Source organism: Oryctolagus cuniculus, chromosome 10, assembly GCF_051225735.1.
Source record: "Oryctolagus cuniculus isolate XC-2025 breed Fujian yellow rabbit chromosome 10, ASM5122573v1, whole genome shotgun sequence".
Lineage (NCBI taxonomy): Eukaryota > Metazoa > Chordata > Mammalia > Lagomorpha > Leporidae > Oryctolagus > Oryctolagus cuniculus.
This window is the reverse complement of record NC_142876.1, coordinates 108,390,394-108,415,237: the sequence shown is the minus strand read 5'-3', so window position 1 is coordinate 108,415,237 and position 24,844 is coordinate 108,390,394. Positions and strand designations below refer to the sequence as shown.

General features: G+C 44.7%; 1 protein-coding gene, 1 non-coding gene and 1 pseudogene across 15 annotated transcripts in view; 1 reads left to right on the top strand and 2 right to left on the bottom strand.

Annotated features, from left to right (window-relative positions):
• Positions 1-24,844, top strand: part of ZNF621 (zinc finger protein 621) — a 209,630-nt gene that overhangs the window by 13,559 nt on the left and 171,227 nt on the right. For 5 of the 13 annotated variants that reach the window (XR_016214937.1, XR_016214936.1, XR_016214935.1 and 2 more), the window contains one exon: positions 4,450-5,655. The exons of 1 other annotated variant lie outside the window; for it this stretch is intronic. The gene's annotated coding sequence lies outside the window, so the exon portion shown is untranslated. Of the gene's footprint in view, positions 1-712; positions 1,555-4,449; positions 5,656-24,844 lie in introns of those variants that run through there. 7 more of the 13 variants (XR_016214939.1, XR_011379582.2, XR_016214934.1 and 4 more) reach the window with 2 other exon arrangements.
• On the bottom strand, positions 1,245-4,454 carry LOC149124400 (non-histone chromosomal protein HMG-17 pseudogene; annotated as a pseudogene). The gene has a single exon (XR_016214943.1). The product of XR_016214943.1 is annotated as a non-histone chromosomal protein HMG-17 pseudogene (transcript).
• On the bottom strand, positions 7,216-7,318 carry LOC127492528 (U6 spliceosomal RNA). Its single transcript, XR_007922043.1, has one exon. It is a non-coding gene; the product is annotated as a U6 spliceosomal RNA (small nuclear RNA).

Below are 24,844 nucleotides of genomic sequence, written 5' to 3'. Positions count from 1 at the left end.
GCTAGCATTAGAAAATCACCATTCTGAGACCATTATCACGAAAATTGATTCATGTGACAACCATCAGTGAATGTTCAATCTAGGGGATAATTAGGATCAGAATATTTGTATAGTACTAAATGGAAAGCTTATTAATAGCAAGAGAAAGCACAGTAACTATTTGGAAGTTATACAGTGTCTGGACTGGATGATCACAATTAACGCTACCAGTGAGGAGCAGATGGCGATTGCATCTTTCACGTATGATCACCTGAGGAAGGCACAGCACTGAAGAGTATTCCAGCCCGAGATGACTCTGGATCTAACCACGGGGGTGCACCACATAAACCCAAATGATTACATTTTTTATAAAAGGAATTTTTGTATTAATAAATGTGAATGTCATTGAAGAGAAAGATTGAGGAAATATTCCAGATTAAGGGTGACTAAAGGTACATGATAATTAAATGCAATATTTGATCTGAGTGGTTCTTCTACTAGAGAAAAAGTAAACTGCCAAAAAGGATATTATTGAACCAATTTACAACATTAGAATCCCTGCCATAAAGAAAAGCACTGGATCAATGTTAAACTTACTGAAGTTGATAACTATATTATGGAAATATAAGAGAATATTTTATCCTATGGAAATATATACACAAGTCTTTATGGATAAACACTTTTGTATGCAACTTAGTCAAGTATTTTTTTTTTTTTTTTTTTTTTTTGACAGGCAGAGTGGACAGTGAGAGAGAGAGACAGAGAGAGAAAGGTCTTCCTTTGCCGTTGGTTCACCCTCCAATGGCCGCCGCTGCAGCCGGCGCACCGCGCTGATCCTGGCAGGAGCCAGGAGCCAGGTGCTTTTCCTGGTCTCCCATGGGGTGCAGGGCCCAAGCACCTGGGCCATCCTCCACTGCACTCCCTGGCCACAGCAGAGAGCTGGCCTGGAAGAGGGGCAACCGGGACAGAATCCGGCGCCCCAACCGGGACTAGAACCCGGTGTGCCGGCGCCGCAAGGTGGAGGATTAGCCTATTGAGCCACGGCGCCGGCTAGTCAAGTATTTTTTTTTCCAAGCTCGAATGAATCCAGTTTTACTAAAGGTTCTTTTCATAAACAGACGTGGTGTTTCAGGCACAACATGGGCAGAGAATCGCTAACAGTATGCAGCAACTTTCAACTCCCTTCTTCAGTGGACTGTCCATCAAAAAGGCACTATAAAACCCAATGAATGGGGCTGACTTTGTTGTGTACTTTGTTGTGTGGTGGGGAAAGCTGCCACCTGTGATGCCAGCATCCCATATGGGTGCTGCTTGGAGAACCGGCTGCTCTGCTTCCAGTCCATCTCCTCCTGATATGCCTGGCAAAGCAGCAGAAGATGGATGGTCCAACTGTTTGGGCCCCTTCACCAATGTGGGAGATCCAGAGGAGGCTCCTGACTCTTGGCTTCGGACTGGCTCAGCCCTGGACATTGTGGCCATCTGGGAATGGACCAGCACCTGAAGATCTCCCTGTCTCTTTCTGTCTCTCTTTATAACTCTGACTTTCAAATAAATAAATCAGTCTTTAACAAAAAATGTCTTTATTTGATGCTCTGGAAAGGGAAAGTTTAGAGTGAGGGTTGGCACTTCACATTTAGCTCCGAATATGCGCAGTCCAGAAAAGGAACAGTGGCTCTGAGGAGGGACACCATCTCAGTGGTGGGACTGGGAAGGCCAGGTGACCTGTTGTGCTGGAGTCAGGTCCCAGCACGTCTCAGCATTGGCTTAAGGGAGTTAAGTCTATGCTGAAAGCAGGCAGGGAGGAGGCAGAGGACATAAAATCAAATTTAGTTTTTCCACGCCCCAGGGTTTTGTGCCCCGTGGCGATATGTCAAAGGCGGAGAAACCCTGCTGGGAGCCAAGAGGAAGCTTCTCAAAACTACAGGGGAAAGCTGTTTTTCCCTATATCATTCCAGCTTCGGAGACCCCAAAACAACAATGAAGTGTTCCGTGTGCTAACAACATGGCTTAAAAAGTAAAGCAAAACTGCATTTTTGTAAAAATTGATAAGAAGTAGTACTTCAGACTGTACAGTCACCAGAAGTACACAGTTGTCAGAAATGCACACTTCGCCTGGCATCTCCCGCACCTGCAGCTTCCTGTGTCTGGTCTCTGTTGGTGTCTCCGTTTTCTGCGGAGTTATTCCCATCCTGATCAGCATCAATATTTCCCCTTTTCCCTTTGGGTACTTTCTCTCCCTTTTACGCAGGGGTCTTTTTAGGCTTGGATTCTGGCTTGTGGAGGAGCTGGTTTAGCAGACAACCTTCTGGGTCTTCTCCGTGGTCTGTCCTTCACCTTGGCCTTACCTCCTTTAGCATTCCCGTCAGCATTTCTCTCCAGCATGGTGATGGTGGGGAAGCTCTAGGTGTGGGGATGCAGCAGCTCGGCGCAGGGTTTTGTTGGTCCAGTGGTTGTTCTTGCCTCCTCTTTTTCCTTAGTCAAATCCTTTATTAAAATCATTTCTACATCCAAGAAAGAGGAAGTAAAAGCAAATGCTAAGGAAAATGAAAAAAAGTGTTCATAAGTGAATCTGGATAAAGGTAAATGTTTCATGTACTATTATTAAAATTGCTATAAATCTGGGAAATTTCCAAGTGAAGCAGAATAAATTCATGTAACTACGCTTTAAAGTATTCAGGGACCAAATATGTTAAGGATAAGTTTTTTTTTTTTTTTTTTTTTACAGGCAGAGTGGACAGTGAGAAAGAGAGACAGAGAGAAAGGTCTTCCTTTGCCGTTGGTTCACCCTCCAATGGCCGCCGCAGCCAGCGCACCGTGCTGATCCGAAGGCAGGAGCCAGGTGCTTTTCCTGGTCTCCCACGGGTTGCAGAGCCCAAGTACTTGGGCCATCCTCCACTGCACTCCCTGGCCACAGCAGAGAGCTGGCCTGGAAGAGGGGCAACCGGGACAGAATCCGGCGCCCCGACCGGGACTAGAACCCAGTGTGCCAGCGCCGCAAGGCGGAGGATTAGCCTATTGAGCCGCGGTGCCAGCTCGGATAACGTTTAAAGAGTATGTGGGGACTGGCGCTGTGGCGCAGTGGGTTAAAGCCCTGCCCTGCAGTGCCAGCATCCCATATGGATGTTGGTTTGAGTCCTGGCTGCTCCACTTCTGATCCAGCTCTCTGCTGTGGCCTGGAAACGCAGTGGAAGATGGCCCAATTCCTTGGGCCCCTGTAACCATGTGGGAGACCTGGAAGAAGGTCTTCGCTCCTTGCTTTGGATCAGCTGAGCTCTGGGCGGTTGCTGTCATTTTGGGAGTGAACTAGTGGATGGAAGACCTCTCTCTGGCTGTACCTCTCTCTGTAACTCTGTCTTTCAAATAAATTAAATAAATCTTTTAAAAAAAAATATGTGTGCTTCAAAAAAAAATGAGGAAATAGCTAAGAAAAAGAAAACAAGGGATCCTGGAATTGAGGATTCAGTATTAGAGGAGGAGAAAGGAAATTCCAAGAATGGAGGTTATTCTGTTGCTAGACAGCAACAAGTCCAAATTATAGTAGAAAGATAAAGGGCTGTGGGAGGGAGTTCTCTCAAGGGGATGAAAGGGCAACTGACAGATGACTTAAAGTGTTTGAATATTTGGGAAAAATATTGACAGGTCTTTGGGGAAAATTGGTCACAGAAAACAAAGAAAATTACAAAAGGGTCTAAGCAGCTGTGAGCTACAGGAAAAGCATAAAGCTGAGAAAAAGTAATTATAAAGTAAACTTTAGCTTGGAGAATGAGCCTACGTGGTCATGATAATATAAGTGCTATGTCTTATAACCAACATTCATGATACAACAATATTGGGAGAAGGTTAGTTATAGTGACATGAAAAAAAATTAAATTTCAAGTCATCTCAAAAATTCAGTAGATTCTATCTAAAGTGGAAAACTGTTAAGAGCAGTGTAAACATGTGACAACTACAGTTGGTTGTCTACAAAACATAGCAAGCTTTTTCTGAAACCTGGGTTTTGCTTAGTATTGTTTTTCTCCATTAGCCATGTTCAGCAATGGTCATCTCTGGGGTTAAATGTTGATTGGTCCAAGTAAATCATGCTGGTCTTTCTGACTACCTAGGCCACAGCAGTGTACTGCAATTCTGACCAGTGACACAAAATGGAGAACTTCTTAGGAGCTTGAAGGAGTGAATTATTCACTCTTAACAAAAGGTGTGCTTTGGAAGTTGCCTTTAGGTTACTGTCATGTCTAGATGCAGTGTTTCGAGCTGCTATAGTGATCCTGTAAGCCCGAGGGGAGCCAGCCAGGATCTCTGAGAGTCTTGGAGAAGTGGATCCCTATCACACTGCACCTTATGTTTTCTTTTGAAAATATCTTTAAAAGATAAAAATCAAAATAAAGTAATATGATAAGATTTACATCTACAACATTGCTATTTGCTATCTTTATGTCTCATGTCTTTTTTTTTTTTTTTTTTTTTAAACAGGCAGAGTGGATAGAGAGAGACAGAGAGAGAGGTCTTCCTTTTGCCGTTGGTTCACCCTCCAATGACCACCACGGCTGGCGCACTGCAGCTGGCACACCGCGCTGATGCGAAGGCAGGAGCCAGGTGCTTCTCCTGGTCTCCCATGGGGTGCAGGGCCCAAGGACTTGGGCCATCCTCCACTGCACTCCATAGCCACAGCAGAGAGCTGACCTGGAAGAGGGGCAACCGGGACAGACTCCGGCGCCCCAACTGGGACTAGAACCTGGTGTGCCGGCGCTGCTAGGTGGAGGCTTAGCCTATTGAGCCGCGGCACCGGCCACTCTCATGTCTTTTTGTTCCTATGTTCCTCCATTGCTGTTTTAAAAAATGCCAGGTAGCTTTAATTTTTTTAGCACACTATTTAAATATTTTTGTTGTTTCTTTTACTGTACTTTTTGGAATTATTTTCATAGTGTTTTACAATAACTTCTTAAAACAATTCAGAATAATTTTCACTTAATTACAATAGTGTAAAGAAAATTTGCTCTCTCTGGCCTCAGAATCAGCCCTTAATGCTTTCACATCTGGCTAAAAAGCCCATGAGAGTATTTCAGGCATGGAAAGCCAAGACACTGTGGCAAAAAAAAAAAAAAAAAAAAAAAGTCCAAATGAAAGATCTCTGTGAGTGAAATCCCAGTGGAAAGAACGGGTCATCAAAGAAGGAGGTAACTTTCTCTGAAGGGAGGAGAGAACTTCCACTCTGACTACGACCTTGTCTAAATAAGGTTGGAGTTTGTGAACTCAAGAGGCTTCCATAGCCTTGGCAACTCATGACAAGCGCCTCAGGTGATAACTGAAGTCATAAATAAGAGTGTCATTTGTTAAATCAACAACAGGAATCACTGTGCTCTTGCTCCCCATGTAGAACCTCTGTCCTTAATGTGTTGTACTATGAGAATTAACAGTAAAACTAGTCTTCAAACAGTACTTTATACTTTGTGTGTCTGTGTGGGTGCAAACTGTTGAAATCTGTACTCAGTATAGAGTTGATCTTCTGTATGTAGAGATAATTAAAAATGAATCTTAATGAAGAATGAGATGGGAAAGGGAGTAGTAGATGGGGTGGTTTGTGAGTGGGAGGGTGGATATGGGGGGAAGAACCACTGTAATCTTAAAGTTGTACTTTTGAAATTTATATTTATTAAATAAAAGTTTTCTATTAAAAAATTTGCTCTGATATTTTCCATCCTCTGTGCTGTTAATATATCATACAAAGTACATCTTTATAAATTATAATTTACTCTCATAGTTATCTGTAATGGTGTTCCTAATGTCTTGGGGTAACTTGGAGTTGTCTTCTGTCCATTCTTCTCAGCATAAAAGACTCTAGTATTTCTTATACAGCATGTCTGCTAGCAGAAAATTTTCTGTTTAACCTGGAAATGCTTTAATTTCTCCTCATTTGAAGGATAGTTTGCTGGATTGAGAATTCTTATTTAGCATTTTTTTTCTTCATCACTTTAAAATGCTATTTTCCCTCTGGTATCCTTAGCTTTGGGCAAGAAGCCAGCAATAATCTCACTGAGGACTCCTTATGCATACTGAATTATTGTTTCTTGCTTCGTTCAAGGTCCTCACTTTGTGTTAGACATTTGGAGCTTGACCGTGTGATGTTGCGACTCTTTTTGAATTTATGTTACGGAGTTTATTGAGCTTTTTAGGTTTATAGGTTAGTTTTCCATTAAAATACGTGAGAGCATGGAATCTGTTCAACAGATCTTCCTGTTAAATTTTTGGCTGGGCTCTTGTTATCCCCAGCTAGTATTGTAGCCTCAGGCAACTGTGTTATTAAAAATTGTTACTGATTATTTTTGCCAGATGCCTCTGGGGTAGGACTTTTCCTGTGGGGTTAGTTGATTTCGGAGTCAGGACAAATAATGACAGTTCCCATGTGAATGGGATTTTTCTGGAGAACTGTGGGTTGGCTAAAATGGAAACATGTTTCTGGGAATGGGATTTTGCAAAGAGCTCCAAACCTGACTTACCCTCCAAGGCTATGAGGCTACTGATTCTCACGACTACCCTGTAGATGGGCCAGGCTAACACACTGCAGATCTTCTTGTTGTCACCAAGTTCCAGTAGTTTCGTTTTTCTTTTTTTTAAGATTTTTTATTTTATTTATTTGACAGGTAGAGTTACAGACAGTGAGAGGGAGAGACAGAGAGAAAGGTCTTCCTTCCATTGGTTCATCCCACAAATGGCTGCTACAGCCGGCGTGCTGCGCCGATCCGAAGCCAGGAGCCAGGTGCTTCCTCCTGGTCTCCCATGCGGGTGCAGGGCCCAAGCACTTGGGCCATCCTGCACTGCCTTCCCAGGCCACAGCAGAGAGCTGGACTGGAAGGGGAGCAAATGGGACAGAATCCGGCGCCCATATGGGATTCTGGCGCCGAAGGCAGAGGATTAGCCAAGTGAGCCATGGTGCTGGCCCTTTTTATTTGTTTTAATAACTAGTAGTTGCTTAAAGCCTTTGGTTCATTTCCAGAGTTCTGAAAAATTATCTTTGGTAATTTATCAGTGTTTTCATTGCCTTTATGAAGTAGCAGATGTATGGAAGTCCTGCTAATGCTGACTTTGGATAGAGCTGTCTCAGGGAGGGTATTTGCAGTGGGTATAACACCCCTTGGGATGCTTGCATCCCATACTAGAGTTTCTGGCTCAAGACAGAGCTCTTCTTCTTATAATTAAGCTTCCTGCTAATGCACACTCTTTTTTAAAAAAATTTTTTAAAAAAATATGGAACGCTTCATCAATTTGCGTATCATCCTTGCACACATGCTAATCTTCTCTGTATCGTTCCAATTTTTAGTATATGTGCTGCCGAAGCAAGCACTCTAATGCATACTCTTAATGATGACTTGAGTACCTGGTCTTTGCCACCTAGGTAGGAGACCTACATTGAGTTCCTGGCTCCGGGGTTCACCCTGGCCCAACCCTGACTTTTGTAGACATTTTGTAGACAAAGAAGATTTCTTTCTATCTGTCTCTCTACCTTTCAAATAAAGTGAAAATAAATAAAAATCAATTTTATTGTTTGTATCATTTTTATTAATATAAAGAGAACAGATACATTTCTAAGCATATGTTACATCCCTCTCCCCATCCCACCCTCCATTTTCCTTCCTTTCTTTATTTTAATTTTTGTGCTAATATATTTTTAATTTACTTTATAATAAGAGATTTATCCCTCCACCAAAGAAAGAGTCCAACAAAAAATGTAGAAAGACCACTGTTCCATAGGAGTGTAGACAAGGGCTATAAACAATAAACAAATCCCAAGATGTCAGTTTTACTCATATACATTAAATTTTTTTGTGCTCTAAATATTAGCTACTACATATCAGAGAAAATGTGATATTTTTTCTTTTGGGTCTGGCCTATTTCACTAAGCACAGTGGTTACCAGTTGTGTCCATTTTATTATGAAAATGGGTTTTCTTTTTTATGGCTGAATAATATTCTACCATGTGTATATAACAACACCACTTGTTGAAGTAATTGTCCTTTCTTCAGGGAGAAATTTTAACTCGTTTGTCAGTGATCAGTTGGTTTTAGGTGTGTGGATTAATTTTTTGAGTTTCTATTTTGTTCCACTGAGCCACATCTGTATTTCTGTGCCAGTACCAGAATGTTTTGATTATAACAGTCTTCTAGTATGTCTTGAAATCTGGTATTGTAATGCGTTTGGCTTTGTTTTTATTGTTTAAGATTGCTTTAGATATTTGGGGTCTCTTGTGTTTTTATATGAACTTTAGGATTATTTTTTCAAGGTCTAAGAATGTCTTTGGTAATTTGATTGGGATTGAATTGAATTTGTGAATTGCTTTGAATAGTGTGGGCATTTTGATGATATTAATTCTTTTAGCCTACAAATGTGGCAGATTTTCCCTTTTTTGTGTGTCTATTCTATTTTTGCCTTGTTTTCTAATTTTCATTATAGAGATCTTTCACATCCTTGGTTAAATTTACCCAGGATATTTAAAATTTTTTTTTGTAGTGATTGTGAATTAGACTGATCTTACAAGTTCTTTCTCAGACATGGTATTGTCAGTGTATATGAATGCTTTTGTTTTTTTAAAAGATTTATTTATTTATTTGAAAGGCAGAGTTACAGAGAGGCAGAGGCGGAGAGAAAGAGAGGTCTTCCATCCGCTGGTTCACTCCCCAGATGGCTGCAATGGCCGGAGCTTCACTGATCAGAAGCCAGGAGCTAAGAGCTCCTTCTGGGTCTCCCATGTGGGTGCTGGGGCCCAAGGACTTGGGCCATCATCTGCTGCTTTCCCAGGCCATAGCAGAGAGCTGGATCGGAAGTGGAGCAGCTGGGACTCAAGCTGGCGCCCATATGGGATGCCAGCACTGCGGGTGACAGCCTCACACTACACCACAGCGCCGGCCCCTGATTTCTTTTTCTTGCCTAGTGGCTCTGGCTAAAATTTTCAGAACTATATTGAATAGTAATGGGGAGAATGAATGTCCTAGATCTTAGTGGAAATGCTTCCAGCTTTTCTTCTTTTAATATGATGCTGGCTGTGGGTTTGTTGTATATTGCCTTGAATGTGTTCAGCAGTGTTCCTTCTATACCCAATTTGTTTAAGTTTTTTTCCTTATCATTAAAGTGTGTTGTATTTTATAGTGCTTTCTCTGCACCTATTGATATAATTATATAATTCTTATTCTTCAGTATATAAATGGGAGAGACAGAGGGAAAGCTCTTCCATCTGCTGGTTCACTCCCCAAATTGCCACAATGGCCAGAGCTGGGCCAGTCCAGAGCCAGGAGCCAGGAGCCAGGAGCCAGGAGCCAGGAGCCAGGAACTTCTTAGGAGTCTCCCACATGGGTGCAGGGGCCCAAGCACTTGGGCCATCTTCTGCTGCTTTCTCAGGCCATACCAGAGAGCTAGATCTGAAGAGGAGCAGCCGGGACATGAACCGGCATCCATATAGAATGCTGGCACCTTGAGCGGAGGCTTAGCCCACTGCACCACAGCACCAGCCTCAAGGATTAGCTCTTTTTTGAAAGTCTGGTAGAATTCAGCAGTGAAGCCATCTGGTTCTGGGCTTTTTTTGTTGTTGTTGGGATTTCCCTCCGCCTCCAGAAACCTTTTATTTAAGGAATTCAAACTCATGCATTTTGTAAGTACAACTGTAAGAACATGGTCATTCTTCCCACTGTAACTGCCCTCCCACCTACACTCCCACCCCTCTTCCTCCTCCCTCTCTTATTCTGGAGGGTCTTGATTACTGACTGATTCAATCTTTGTCGTGGTTATTGGTCTGGTCAGGTTTTCTGTGTCTTTGTGGCTTAGTTTAAATAAAAAATATATATGATTGGCCAACATGTCTAATTTATGCTACTGTCTGATCTCTAAGTAACTATCAATGTGCTTGACACATTTAAAGCATTCAATAAATGCTTTAAAAATAAATTAATTACTAAGCATCTTGTATAGACAGTTATTGCCTTCATCATATGCAAACTTCAGCTTAATGCCACCAGAAAATTAAACAGTAAATATATAGATTCATGAGCTATAAAAATTTATAAAATGGTGCTCAATGTTGATAAAATAGACAAATAAGTTCTACAGATCTTCAATCTAGTTTGTTTATAAATGGAAGAAACTATTCCTATAATTATAGGATTACTTTAAGGACATAAAATGCTTTAAGGACATAAAATACCATAAAACCTTTTTTATTTTTTTATTTTTATTTTATTTATTTATTTTTTGACAGGCAGAGTTAGTGAGAGAGAGAGAGACAGAGAGAGTTATAGACAGTGAGGGAGAGACAGAGAGAAAGATCTTCCGTTGGTTCACTCCCCTAATGGCCGCCTCAGCCGGCACTGCGCTGATCTGAAGCCAGGAGCCGGGTGCTTCCTCCCGGTCTCCCACGTGGGTGCAGGGGCCCAAGCACTTGGGCCATCTTCCACTGCCCTGCTGGGCTGCAGCAGAGAGCTGGACTGGAAGAGGAACAACTGGGACTAGTACCCAGCGCCCCATCCGGGACTGGTGCCAGCGCCTCAGGTGGAGGATTAGCCTAGTGAGCCACGGCGCTGGCCTAAAATACCATAAAACTTAAAGGTTTGTTGATAGATAAATGTCACTAGCAAAAGTTTAGTCTTCCCTAATTAACGGAGTGTTGGGGTAAAAGTACATATTGTTTAATACTTAATTTTACCTTTGCCCAGATTTTGGAGAATTTATGTTTCTATGAAAAGTGGTAAGGGGTTAGAGTATTTCTCATTTTTGTATTGACAGTTGCCACATGACAGAGTATGCCTTTCAGTTGTGGAAACAAAGGGAAAAGATGAAGATGATTTGAGTCATTTCAGTTCATCTAGCTGGGTATATGTAGACCCTCCAAATAGTTCAGTTTGCTCCTGTTAAGACCTGCTGAAAGGACTTCTGACTTTCTGATGTTAGGAATTCAGAGGGGGATTGAGACCTGTTCCCATCTCCACTTTCATTTTCACCTTATTTGAAAGAAGGGGAGCACACAGATTTATCAATTATTATCAAGTTTCATATTTGGCTTAGTATTTGTGTGTGTGTGTGTGTGTGTGTATGCATGTATACACACACACATGCCTGCATATATAAAGACACATCTTTTTCTGAATCCTTTGAGAGTAAGTTCCATGTCCCTTAACCCTTAAATATTTTCATGAATATATCCGAAGAGCAATAGCACTTCTCACCCCCTGCCATGTTGTGATGGAGCCAGGCAGGCCCTCACCTGCCAAACAGATGGGGCCACTTGATCTTGGACTTTGAGCTTCGCAAACTGTGAGCTAAATGATTCATTTTTCTTTATAAAGTGCCAGCCTCAGGTATTTTGTTATTGCAACAGAAACATGATGTTCTTCTCAGTGCATCCGTCATGAGGTGTGCACTGTGGCTTTGTTCCATTATCCATGACACAGATGTTTATTGTTTGTTTAGTGTGGTGTTCATCAATTTTCTCCACTTTTAAATTATTCTTTTTTCTTTTAAAATTGATTAATAAGCACTTCTGTGGGCGATACATGGGGTATATGCAGTTTCCTGTTTCTTACCAAACTTTCACCTGTCTTGTTGGAAACATCACCCAGATTTTTATTTATTCATATTAAATTAAAAGATTATTTATTTAGAAGGTAGTGGCAAGAGAGACAGAAAGAGTGAGCAATGGGGAGGGGAGAGAGAGTCCATCTACTGTTTACTTCCCAGATACCCACAATTGCCAGAGCTGGGCTATGCCAGATGTAGAAACCTGGAACCCCATCTGGGTCTCTCATTTGGGGGACAGGGGCACAAGTACTCCAGCCCCCACCTGCTGCCTCCCAGGGTGTGCATTAGCAGGAAGCTGGATCAAAAGCAGAGCTGGGATTCAAAACCACGCGATCTGATATGGATGTGAGCATCCCAAACAGTGTCTTTTTTTTTTTTTTTTTTGACAGGCAGAGTGGATAGAGAGAGAGAGACAGAGAAAAAGGTCTTCCTTTACCGTTGGTTCACCCTCCAATGGCCGCTGTGGCTGGCACACTGCAGCCGGTGAACTGCACTGATCCGATGGCAGGAGCCAGGTGCTTCTCCTGGTCTCCCACGGAGTGCAAGGCCCAAGCACCTGGGCCATCCTCCACTGTACTCCCAGGCCATAGCAGAGAGCTGGCCTGGAAGAGGGGCAACCGGGACAGAATCTGGCGCCCCAACCGGGACTAGAACCCAGTGTGCCGGCGCCGCAGGCGGAGGATTAGCCTATTGAGCCGCGGTGCTGACCCCAAACAGTGTCTTAATAGGGGCACCAAACATCCACTTCCGCCCTGATTGTTAAACACAGGTGATATGGGTGGCTGTTGCTTAGGATGCTGGTATTCCTGATCAGAGTGGTGGTTGGATACTCCATGCTTTCCAATCCATCTTCTTGCTAATGTGCCTGGGAGGCAGCAGATGATGGTCCAAGTACTTGTAGGACCTGCCACCTGCACGGGAGACCGAGATAGATTTTTCTGGCTCCTGACTTTGGCCTAGCTAGCTCTGGCTGTTGCAGCCATTTAGGGAGTAAACCAATGGGTGGAAGATCAATCTCTCTTTGTCATTCTGCCTTTCAAGTAAAATAAATGAGGGTTTTTAAAAAATAAATACAGATGATATATATCTGTTAATTGGTGGAGCATGAGACAGAACCTGAATCAATGTTTACAATTTTACTAAATTATCCTTGACAGATGAAATAGCAGTAGGATGACAGTAAACCAGTCAGGCGAAGGCTCCCATATTTTTTTTTTTTTTTTTTTTTTTTGACAGAGTGGACAGTGAGAGAGACAGAGAGAAAGGTCTTCCTTTTGCCGTTGGTTCACCCTCCAATGGCCGCTGTGGCCGGCGCACCACGCTGATCCGATGGCAGGAGCCAGGTGCTTCTCCTGGTCTCCCATGGGGTGCAGGGCCCAAGGACTTGGGCCATCCTCCACTGCACTCCCTGGCCACAGCAGAGAGCTGACCTGGAAGAGGGGCAACCGGGACAGAATCTGGCGCCCCAACCGGGACTAGAACCCGGTGTGCCGGCAACGCAAGGCGGAGGATTAGCCTAGTGAGCCATGGCGCTGGCCGGCTCCCAGATATTTTTAAACAGAGCTATTAACAATGCCAAGGGGAGAAGAAAGAATAAGTTCAGGCCAAGACCAGAGCCTGCAAGTCCTCAGGATACAGTCCCCTGTTTCTCAGAGCCAGGTGAAGTGTTGACCAGGATGACCACACACATGATCCACCATCATTCTCAGCACTGGGGAAACTTTAGTTTCTATGTTGAGCTACCCCGATGTTGATTTTCAATAATGGACTTGGCTTCCAGGGCTGAGATTCCTCCCTGGGAATATGCTTTCCTTGCTAGTAAAGAACCCCCAGACTTGTACAGACCAGGCTCACCTTGCTTCCATCCAAAAGCTTACACTGCAGGGCAGAGAGGTCCCTGGCATCATGAGGATAGCTGGGTTCGGGCTCTGTGATACATTTGTTCCTCTTTATTTATTTATTTTTTAAAAATGTATTTATTTGAAAGGCAGAGAGACAGAAGGAGAGAGACACAGACGGACACAGAGAGATCTTACATTCATCGCTTCACTCTCCAAGTGCTTGCAGTAGTTGGAGAAAGGCCAGGCCAAAATCAGGATCCAGGAATTCAGTCCAAGTCTCCCATATGGGTGGCAGGGACCCAAGTACTTGAGACATCACCTGCTGCCTCCCAAGGTTCACATTAGCAGGTAGTTGGAATCAAACACAGGCACCGTTGGACTTAAACTGAAGCATTCCAGTATGGGATGCAGGCATCACAACCAGTGCTTTAATTGCTATTCTGATTCCTGCCCCAACTACGTTTTGTTTTATTTTTTTAAAAGATTTATTTATTTATTTGAAAGGCAGGGTTAGAGAGGGGTGGGGGGAGACAGAGAGAGATCTTCCATTCACAAATGACTGCAATAGTCAGAGCTGGGCCCATCCCAGGCCAGGAGCCAGGAGCTTCTTCTGAGTCTCCACATGGATGCAGAGGCCCAAGGACTTGGGCCATGTTCCCATGATTTCCCAGGCACATACATTAGCAGGCAGCTGGATTGGAAGTGGAACAACTGGGATTTGAACTGGCATCCATATGGGATGCTGGCACTGCAGGCAGTGGCTTTACCTACTATGCCACAGTGCTGCCCCACTCCCTCATCCCCCATCTATTTTTTTTAAAGATTTATTTATTTATTTGACAGAGTTATACAGAGAGAAAAAGAGAGGCAGAGAGAAGGTCTTCCATCCACTGGTTCACACACCAGTTGGCTGCAATTGCCAGACCTGCGCCTTTCAGAAGCCAGGAGCCAAGCACTTCCTCCGGGTCTTCCTATGTGAGTTCAGGGGCCCAAAGACTTGGGCCATCTTCCACTGCTTTCCCAGGCCATAGCAGAGAGCTGGATTGGAAGAGGAGCTGCCAGGTCTCCATATGGGATGCCAGCACTGCAGGAGGTGGCTTTACCTGCTACACCACAGTGCCGGCCCCAACCTCATCTACTTTTTAAAGAGAACCAATATTGGGGCCGGCACTGTGGCACAGTGGGTTAATGTCCTGGCCTGCAGTGCCGGCATCCCATATGGGCACTGGTTCGAGACCCGGCTGCTCCATGTCCTATCCAGCTCTCTGCTGTGGCATGGGAAAGCAGTACAAGATGGCCCAAGTCCTTGGGCCCCTGTACCCATGTGGGAGACCCAGAAGGAGCTCTTAGCTCCTGGCTTCTGATCAGTGCAGCTCCGGCCATTGCAGCCATCTGGGGAGTGAACCAGCAGATGGAAGACCTCTCTTTCTCTCCGCCTCTGCCTCTTTGTAACTCTGCCTTTCAAATAAATAAATAAATCTTAAAAAAAAATGAAGAGAACCAATATTCATTGGTCCTATATGGTATGGTTCCTTGAGAGCCATCATATGAAAAAGTGATGACTCAGCAAGAAGACTTCAAACTGAGTGATTTGTCAGTGGCAGAGTGTTGCTGGGCTTTTCTAAATGACTGTGGCTCTGCTCCAGAAGGGAATTATCATAGTCGCTAAATAACAGTACTGTTACTTTCACTTATGTATTCACTGGGAAAGAGAATGAATGCCTGTAAGCATACATGAAAGAAAACTGATGATCCAAATACATGTCTTCAAGCTAAAAAATAACTAATAGCTTTTTTTGAAATACACTTAACATACAATGAAATGCACACAACTTGAGCATCTGATGAGTCTGACGTTATGTACCACCACCAAACCAGATTGTAGAAAATTTCCATCATTCTAGAAAATTCCCTCCTGTCTCCTTTCAGTCATATTCACTACCCAGAAATAGCCAATATTCTTTTTTTAAAAGATTTTATTTATTTATTTGAGAGGTAGAGTTACAGACAGTGAGAGGGAGAAACAGAGAGAAAGGTCTTCCATCCATTGGTTCACTCCCCATTGGCTGCAATGGTCAGAGCTGTGCCAATATGAAGCCAGGACCCAGGTGCTTCTTCCCAGTCTGCCATATGGGTGCAGAAGCCCAAGGACTTGGGCCATCTTCTACTGCTTTCCAAGGCCTTAGCAGAGAGCTAGGTTGGAAGAAGAGCAGCCAGGACTAGAACCAGTGCCCATATGGGATGCTGGTGCCACAGGCAGAGGATTAACCTGCTGTGCCACAGCACCCAGCCCAATAGCCAAAATTCTGATTTCTGTTGTCATCTTTCTCTGCAACATAGCCACTATTCTAAATTTAACTCAAAAAGTTGGTTGTTGCCTCTCCTGATCTTCAGATAAAGGGAATCACATAATATGTACCGTCTGGGGGCCGGCGCCATGGCTCACTTGGTTAATCCTCCGCCTGCGGTGCCAGCATCCTATATGGGCCCCGGGTTCTAGTCCTGGCTGGTCCTCTTCCAGCCCAGCTCTCTGTTGTGGCCTGGGAGGGCAGTGGAGGATGGCCCAAGTGCTTGGGCTCCTGCACCTGCATGGGAGACCAGGAAGAAGCACCTGGCTCCTGGCCTTGGATTGGTGCAGCGCTGGCCGTGGCGGCCATTTGGGGAGTGAACCAGCAGAGCGAAGACCTTTCTTTCTGTCTCTCTCTCTCTCACTATCTATATCTCTACCTGTCAAATAAATAAAAAAAAAATATGTACTGTCTGAAGACCTAATTTCTTTACTTAGCATTGTCTGTGAGATTCTTCTATGGGGTCAGAATCTGGCCTTCGTTGTTGCTGTGTAATATTCCCTGATATTGAAGCAACCCCAGACAGCATCTAAGTCCTTTTATAAACATTTTAGTAGATACCTCTGAAAGAGTTAAAAAAAAAAAACCCTTAATGTCATCTAAAATAAGTTAGCACAAACGCTCAGACATAACCTGATGCTCAGTCCCATGAGGTGTTGGGGACTGTGGCCCAGGCCGGCTCAGGAATATGGAGGTTTGGGGCGTGCCCCTGGCAGAGGGGCAAGGAGTGGGGTGCAGGGGAGGGGAGGATGTTGTCATAGCAGTTAGCTGGGGATTGATAGGTGACTGTGGAGTGAATGACCGACAGCATCAGGGATCCCGGATGGAAAGTCGTCCACCGCTTCTGTGCTGCTTAATCCTGCATTTCCAGCCCTTGAGTCACGTCCTTTATGAAGCATTTATGCTCCTCCCAAGTATCAGTTATTATGCTTAAATATTCAACCAGCCGAATACCCAAAATACCCTTTCTTCTCTTTGTTTGAAACACATCTTTATTCATATACCCACCCCCTCTTTTTGTTGAAATTTAATTGTGACTCCAAGAGATTAGTCTCATTTCCAGGTTGCTGTGAATATGCCTGCACACTGTCTTTTCTTGTTTGTTAAAAAAAAAAGAAACCTTTCCCATTTTAATTTTCTGTTCCTAAAAATGGTGTCTATTGACATAACCCAGCATGCAAATCAGTAGCAGCGCATTTCATGTTCTTGGTGTATTTCCCGTGTTTGCCTGTATTTCTGCAGCCCTCCTGCTGCTTCCTTGCCTGTGTGTTCTTTTATTCCGTTGATAGTTTTCATTTTGGTCTCCCCTTCGCATCTGGCCCTTCAAGCTGGGCTGTGGTTCTGCACTGTAGTTGGGCCATTCAGCAATTGGACTCTGTCCAGCCCCCACCAAATGCTGTCTCTGTCTGTAGCAGGAAGATGAGCTTAAGATGTCTTTCTTATGGTGTCTTGAATGATGCATTTTGCTTTGGGTGCAAAACCCATGCCAACCTGAAACACTGTCTGTGCTCTGAATTTAGTAATAATGATAATAATAATGATAGAAAAAGCCTCATTTCTAGAACCATCTTTGAGCAGAGCCCTCCCCCTTTATTATTACTCTTCAATAATATTCAGAAAATAAGACTATAGATTATATTGCAAAATCCCTTCCTGAATGTCCTGTTAACATTTTCCTGGTGCTCTTATCAATTCTGTCATATCCCCTTCTCAATAGAAGTGAAGAATTTTACATTGGAATCATTCAAGCGGATGACCAGAATAAGTGTTCTTCAAGCAAAAAAGCAACCCATGAAAGACTACTATGATGGCAGAAGACTGAGCCCAGTTTTTAATGAAATATAGTTATCGCACAATGAGCTGCACATAACCTAAGCATTTGGTGCATTTTGACAATTATGTACACGTGTGAGCCAACCCTCAAAGAAGAGGCAGAGCGTTGCTGTTACCGCAGGGCACGCCCTTCTGTCCCCCTGCCAGTCGGTACCTGTCACTCTGATTCCGGTCCCCACTGACTGGCTTGGCCTCCGTGTTCTTTGTGACTGACTCCTTTGTCTCACTTGCTGTCCCGCGTGTGAGACCCTTTCGTGTTGTGTGTATGCGTAGTTCTTTCCCTTTTATTGCTGAGCAGTACGCTGATGTGCACTCTCACGGCGCGTTTATCCATTCACCTGTGAGGGGCACTTGGGATGTCTCCCGTTTTGGGCTATTTTGAACAAAGTTGCTATGAATGTTTGTGTGCAAGTCTGCCTGAATGTGGTACAGGGCTCTGAGATGGTTCCCAATGATCCCTGCCTCCTGTGCCAGCCTCTTCCCTTGAGTGTTGGTGGGGACTGTGACTTCCTTCTAACCAACAGAATGTGGCAGAGGTGATGGGTGGTCCCTTCTGCAGTTGCAACACATGAGAGTGTATCTCCTGCCTTGCCAACAGGCTCTTTAATGGCTTTGATGAAGGAAGCCACCCTGCAGAGGGGTCCATGTGGCAAGGAACTAGAGGTAGCTTCTAAGGGTCTCCAAGAAATTGAGGCCCAGAGCGGAGAGTCTGACAGGGACTAGATCATGCTCAGCAGTTGTAGGAGCTGGGTGGGAAGTGGTTCCATCCCAGTTGAGTATATGATGAGGCCTGAGCCCTGGTCAACACCTTAATCAGTCTTATAAGACTTGCTGGAGCAGAAGTCCCTGCTAAACCATGTCCAGGCTCCTTACCCAAGGAAACAGAGATAATAAGTATGTGCTTTCTTTTTGTTTAAGATTTATTTATTGGGGCCAGCACTGTTGTTCACTTGGTTAATCCTCCGCCTGTGGCACTGGCATCCCATATGGGCCACGGGGTTCTAGTCCTGGCTGGTCCTCTTCCAGCCCAGCTCTCTGCTGTGGCCCAGGAGGGCAGTGGAGGATGGCCCAAGTGCTTGGGCCCCTGCACCTGCATGGGAGACCAGGAGGAAGTACTGGGCTCCTGGCTTCGGATTGGCACATCCCTGGCCGTGGCGGCCATTTGGGGGGTGAACCAACGGAAGGAAGACCTTTGTCTCTGTCTCTCTCTCTCTCTCTCACTAATTCTATCTGTCAAAGAAAAAAAAAAGATTTATTTGTTCTACTTAGTACTTTTGATTGAATACTGTAATCAATACACAGTTATTCTTAAGTGTTGAAACTTAACTGAAAAGTGATCACTGTTAAATATAAGAGTGGGAATAAGAGAGGGAAGAGATGTGCAATTCAGGACATGCTCAAGCTGACTTGCCCCAAACGGTAGAGTTAGAAACATACCAGGGGATTCGAATTCAATCCCATCAAGGTGGCATGTACCAATGCCATCTCACTAGTCCAAGTGATCAATTTCTGTTCACAATTGATCATAATGATAGGACTAAGAGTCAAAGGGATCACATAAACAAGACTAGTGTCTGCAAATACTAACTGATAGAATCAAAAAGGGAGAGAACGATCCAACATGGGAAGCGAGATACACAGCAGACTCATAGAATGACAGATGTCCTAAACAGCACTCTGGCCTCATAATCAGCCCTTAAGGCATGCAGATCCGGCTGAAAAGCCCATGAGAGTATTTCAGGCATGGAAAGCCAAGACACTTTGGCAAAACAAAAAACAAAAAACCTAAATGAAATATCTCTGTGAGTGAGATCCCAGTGGAAAGAACAGGTCATCAAAGAAGGAGGTACCTTTCTCTGAAGGGAGGAGAGAACTTCCACTTTGACTACAACCTTGTTTAAATATGATCAGAGCCACGCTGCGGCTCAACAGGCTAATCTTCCACCTAGCTGAGCCGGTACACCGGGTTCTAGTCCTGGTCGGGGCGCCGGAGTCTGTCCTGGTTGCCCCTCTTCCAGGCCAGCTCTCTGCTATGGCCAGGGAGTGCAGTGGAGGATGGCCCAAGTGCTTGGGCCCTGCATCCCATGGGAGACCAGGAGAAGCACCTGGCTCCTGCCTTCGGATTGGCGTGGTGCGCCGGCCGCAGTGCGCCGGCCTTGGCGGCCATTGGAGGGTGAACCAACGGCAAAGGAAGACCTTTCTCTCTGTCTCTCTCTCTCACTGTCCACTCTGCCTGTAAAATAAAGAAAGAAAGAAAGAAAGAAGATCAGAGTCGGTGAACTCAAAAGGCTTCCATAGCCTTGGCAACTCATGACAAGAGCCTAGGGTGATTACTGATGCCATAAACAAGAGTGTCAATTTGTAAAGTCAACAACAGGAGTCACTGTGCACTTACTCCTCATGTAGGATCTCTGTCCTTAATGTGCTGTACATTGTGATTTAATGCTATAACTAGTACTCAAACAGTATTTTTCACTTTGTGTTTCTATGCGGGTGCAAACTGTTGTATTCTTTACTTAATATATACTAAACTGATGTTCTGTATATAAAGAGAATTGAAAATGAACCTTGATGTGAATGGAAGGGGAGAGGGAGCGGGAAAGGGGAGGGTTGTGGATGGGAGGGAAGTTATGGGGTGGGGGAAAGCCATTGTAATCCATAAGCTGTACTTTGGAAATTTATATTCATTAAATAAAAGTTAAAAAACAAAACAAAAAAAAGATTTATTTATTTTTTTCAAAATTCAGAGTTAGAGAGAGAGAGAGAATCTTTATTTTTTTTTGACAGGCAGAATGGACAGTGAGAGAGAGAGACAGAGAGAAAGGTCTTCCTTTGCTGTTGGTTCACCCTCCAATGGCCGCCAAGGCCGGCGCACCGCGCTGATCCAAAGGCAGGAGCCAGGTGCTTCTCTTGGTCCCATGGAGTGCAGGGTCCAAGCACTTGGGCCATCCTCCACTGCACTCCCGGGCCACAGCAGAGAGCCTGCCTGGAAGAGGGGCAACCGGGACAGAATTCGGCGCCCTGACCGGGACTAGAACCCAGTGTGCCGGCGCCGCTAGGCGGAGGATTAGCCTAGTGAGCCACGGTGCCGGCCAAGAGAATCTTTCATCTGATGGTTTACTCCCCAGATGGCTGCCACGGCCAGGAGCTTCTTGTGGTTCTCCTAGGTGGGATGCAGGGGCCCAGACACGTGGGACGTATTCCCCTGCCTTCCTCAGGCCGTTAGCAGGAAGCTGGATCAGAAATGGAACAACTGGGACACAAACCAGCGCCCATACTGGATGCCAACACTGCATGTGGCAGCTTTATCTGCTGCGCTATGACACCAGCCCCAATATGTGCTCTTGAAGGTGGCAAGTCTGTAGTAATGTTACACAGCAGTAGGTAACTGGTAGAGTGGGTACCTGGCTTATTTCCTTGGGATAAATATTTAAGAGTGGGGTGGCTGGATCATATGGATCATTTGACTTTGGAAGGAGCTGCCAAACTGCCTTTCAGGTGGGAGCATATTCTTAGCCTCCTGCGAGCAATACGCGAGACTTCCACTTGTTCTACATTCTTGACAGGATTCCGTCTTGCCAGTCTTTCTGAGTTTCTGTCCCACAGTTGGCATGGAGTTAAATCCCTTTGTGGCTTTTATTTTGGGCATCCACGATGATTAATGAGGAATAAACCTATTTTACCTAGTTATGCAACCTTGGCAAATTTTGTTTTCCTTCCCAGAGGGATGTATCTTGTTTGTTGGCTGAAGTTCTTGTCCTCGTTACCTGAGATATATGGATGAAAGGAAAGGCATGCCATAATGAACATAGCAGTCTATTCTTCGGTGTAATGTATGAAAGGGGGAATGGAGGACATGAAGTCTATACCATACATAGGAAAATGAGTTGTTCACTGAATTCATTTGCTAGATGAAGTAACATTTGTAAATTTTATTTTAAGATAAAGAATCTAAGCTTATGGACTGTTATCAGTTGAGGTGGGCTGGGCTATGCTGTAGTGACAAACAGACCTGTGAATTCCACTGGATTAACACTATAAAGACTGCTCCCTGTCCATATCCCCGTCTGTCATGGGCTGCTCTTTCTCTGGCTAGCAGATTATTCACCACCTGGAATGTTGCTGCTCACCATGGCAGAAGGCAGAGAAAGCACAGCAAATCTTACACCAGCTCAGAAGCTTCAGCTGGGAGTGACATTTGAGTAGTCTTCAAAAACTTCATGTAAAAATCCATATTATGAAGAAAAATGCATGAACTTCATTTTTTGCACCAAGATAATCTCATCTTTTAATCCTACTTTTCCATAATCATTTTAAAATAAAAATATTTATTTATTTATTTAAAAGCCAAAGTAACAGAGAGAGAAAGAGAGAGGGAGAGAAGAGAGAGGGAAAGGAGAGAGAGAGAGAGAGAGAGAGAAATCTTCTGTTTGTCTGCTGATTCACTCCCCAGATGGCTGCAACAGCTGAGGCTGGGCTAGGCTGAAGCCGAAGCCAGAAGTCTCCTGTGTGGGTGGCAGGGACTCAAGTACTTGGGCTGTCTCTTGCTGCCTTCTCAGGAGCATTAGCAGGAAACTGGATCAGAAGCAGAGTAGCCAGGACTCAAACTGGCACTCTGATATGGAATAGCTGGTATAGCAAGCTGAGGCTTAACCTGCTGTGCCATAACACCAACTATGGGTTTTTTTGCAGATCTCTTGTGTTCACTTCTAATCACTGTTACTGGCCAAGCCAAGGGAATGATGCCAACAGGGCAGGGAAATAAAATCCTATCATCCAGAGGTTAATTTAGCTGAAAGGGCAAAATCTGGGCTTCAGTCAGATCTTATGAGTCTAAGCTTAATGCTTTCCCTTCTATACCACAGTCTTCCTAAATGATCCTTAAGATCATATTGTTTCACTTATTTACTGTTTCCATAGCTTTTGTTCTGTTTCAAAGGGTGGTGTTTTCTCTTACTAATTTTTCATCAGGGTGAGCTAACTATCTTATGTAAAAAATAATTCATTTAGCATGCTTGTTTACATATATATATAGTCATTTCCTTGCTGTCTCTTCCTTTCCAGTTTAGAAAGCTCTTTTGGTAATGAATTTTCATTAAAGTAGTACAAGATTGGCAAATAAAATAAACCTCAGCACACTTTCCAAAATAATCAACACAAACCCAATGTGAGAACCAAACAATTATTATCTTAAGAATCAGTGTCAGATTATTAAAATGCAATTATACTCAGAAAAGTAACCCAGCAGGGGGCCATGTTTGTGTTTCCTGTCATTTTCACAATAGATTTTCTAAAGTCTCTACACTTTCCTCCTCATATCTGAGCAGTACTGTGGACTCACCCAGGACTCAAGGATATGTATGGGAATTTATTTCTTCCTCTATTCATTTCAAAATACCGGATACTAAAGCAGATGGGGTCAGCTATGACTTGTAGGTATATGTATGATTTTTACAAATTCGCTATAAGTACTTTAAAACAGTAGATTCAAGTTTGGGTTTTCAGCTTCTCTTGGAGAACTGGAAGAGCTGGCAGTGCTGGCCCCATCCCCAGGCGGCAGCCTCCGGCTGGCACTGAACACCAAGTGCCCCTGCAGTGGAGCCATATGTCATGCAGACCCCCACCTCCCCTCACGGGGGCCTCTTCAGTCTTGTGTTTCCCAGAGAGGGCACAGAGGAGTGAGGCATTTCTCAGCATCTCTCTGTCTCCTCTCTCTCCCAGCTGGCCAACGCCACTTGATGCCCTGAGCTGCTCAGCAGGGGGGTTTCCCACCGAGCTGCCTGCCAGCAGGGCTGAGAGCCAGGGAATTCAGCCCTGGGAGGCACGCAGTTCTCTTGGCTCCTGTCACTGACTCTGGGCCATGCCTGAGCTCTTCCCTTCTGGGTTCCAGGCTTGCGTTTCTGCATCTGCCCTCCTCATGGAGACAGTCCACGTGCTGTGGGTCAGAGCCGGCCGCAGCCTCCCCGGTCCTGACTGGGACCTCAGGCTTCCTCTGCACCTGCAGCTCCAGCTCACAGTCTGTTCACCTCCCGGCTCAAGCCCTCAAGTTGTCTCTGGCTTACATTTTGTTGTGTGTTTGCAGAGTACAGATGTCATGGGGTCTTTGCCTTGGGGAACTGGATGGTGAACTGACCAATGGGACAGAAGTTGATCCATGCATAAAATAGTTGCCTGGCCGGCACTAGGCTAATCCTCCACCTTGCGGCGCCGGCATACCGGGTTCTAGTCCTGGTCGGGTGCCGGATTCTGTCCCAGTTGCTCCTCTTCCAGTCCAGCTCTCTGCTGTGGCCTGGGAGTGCAGTGGAGGATGGCCCAAGTGCTTGGGCCCTGCACCCGTGTGGGAGACCAGGAGAAGCACCTGGCTCCTGCCTTCGGATCAGCGCTGTGCGCCAGCCACAGCGTACTGGCCACAGCAGCCACTGGGAGGTGAGCCAATGGAAAAGGAAGACCTTTCTCTCTGTCTCTCCCTCTTTCATTGTCCACTCTGCCTGTCAAAAAAAAAAAGTTGCCTGATTTATGGTAAAGGTGACACTTCCGTGTGATAGGGAAATGTTGGCCTTGTGTTGCCAGTGTCGATCATACACCTACATGGAAAAGCAGCTTCCCTTGACCTCTGCCTCGCAAGAACACCAAAATCAACCCCAGATGGGAGGCCAGTCTAAATCAGCAAGTCTTGGGGAGCAGACTCAAAGAACATCTTAATGCACCTGGAGTTCATTAACATTGTATGTATGTATATATTTGTTTTCATTTGTTTGAAAGTCAGAGGGACAGAGATGGAGACAGAGAAAGATCTTCCATCTGCTGGCTCACAAGACAAATGCCCACAACAGCCAGGGCTGGGCCAGACTGAAGGCAGGAGCCAGGAAGTTCATCCTTGTCTTCCACATAGGTAGCAGGGACCCAAACGATTGAACCATCATCTGCTGCCTCCAAGGTGCAGATTAGAAGGCACCAGGGATTAGAAATGGGAGATAGGACTCAATTCCCAGCACTCCAGTATGGATGTGGGTATCCCAAGCTGTGTTTCATGCCTGCCCCTAATTGGTAATTTTTTTTAAAGATTTATTTATTTATTTGAAAGTCAGAGTTACACAGAGAGAGAAGGAAAGGCAGAAGGAGAGAGAGGTCTTCCACCTGCTAGTTCATTCCCCAGTTGGCTGCAGTGGCTGGAGCTGTGGCAATCAGAAGCCAGGAGATGGCCCCACGTGGGTGCAGGAACCCAAGGGCTTGCGCCATCTTCTGCTTTCTCAGGGCCCAGCAGAGAGCTGGATTGGAAGTAGAGCA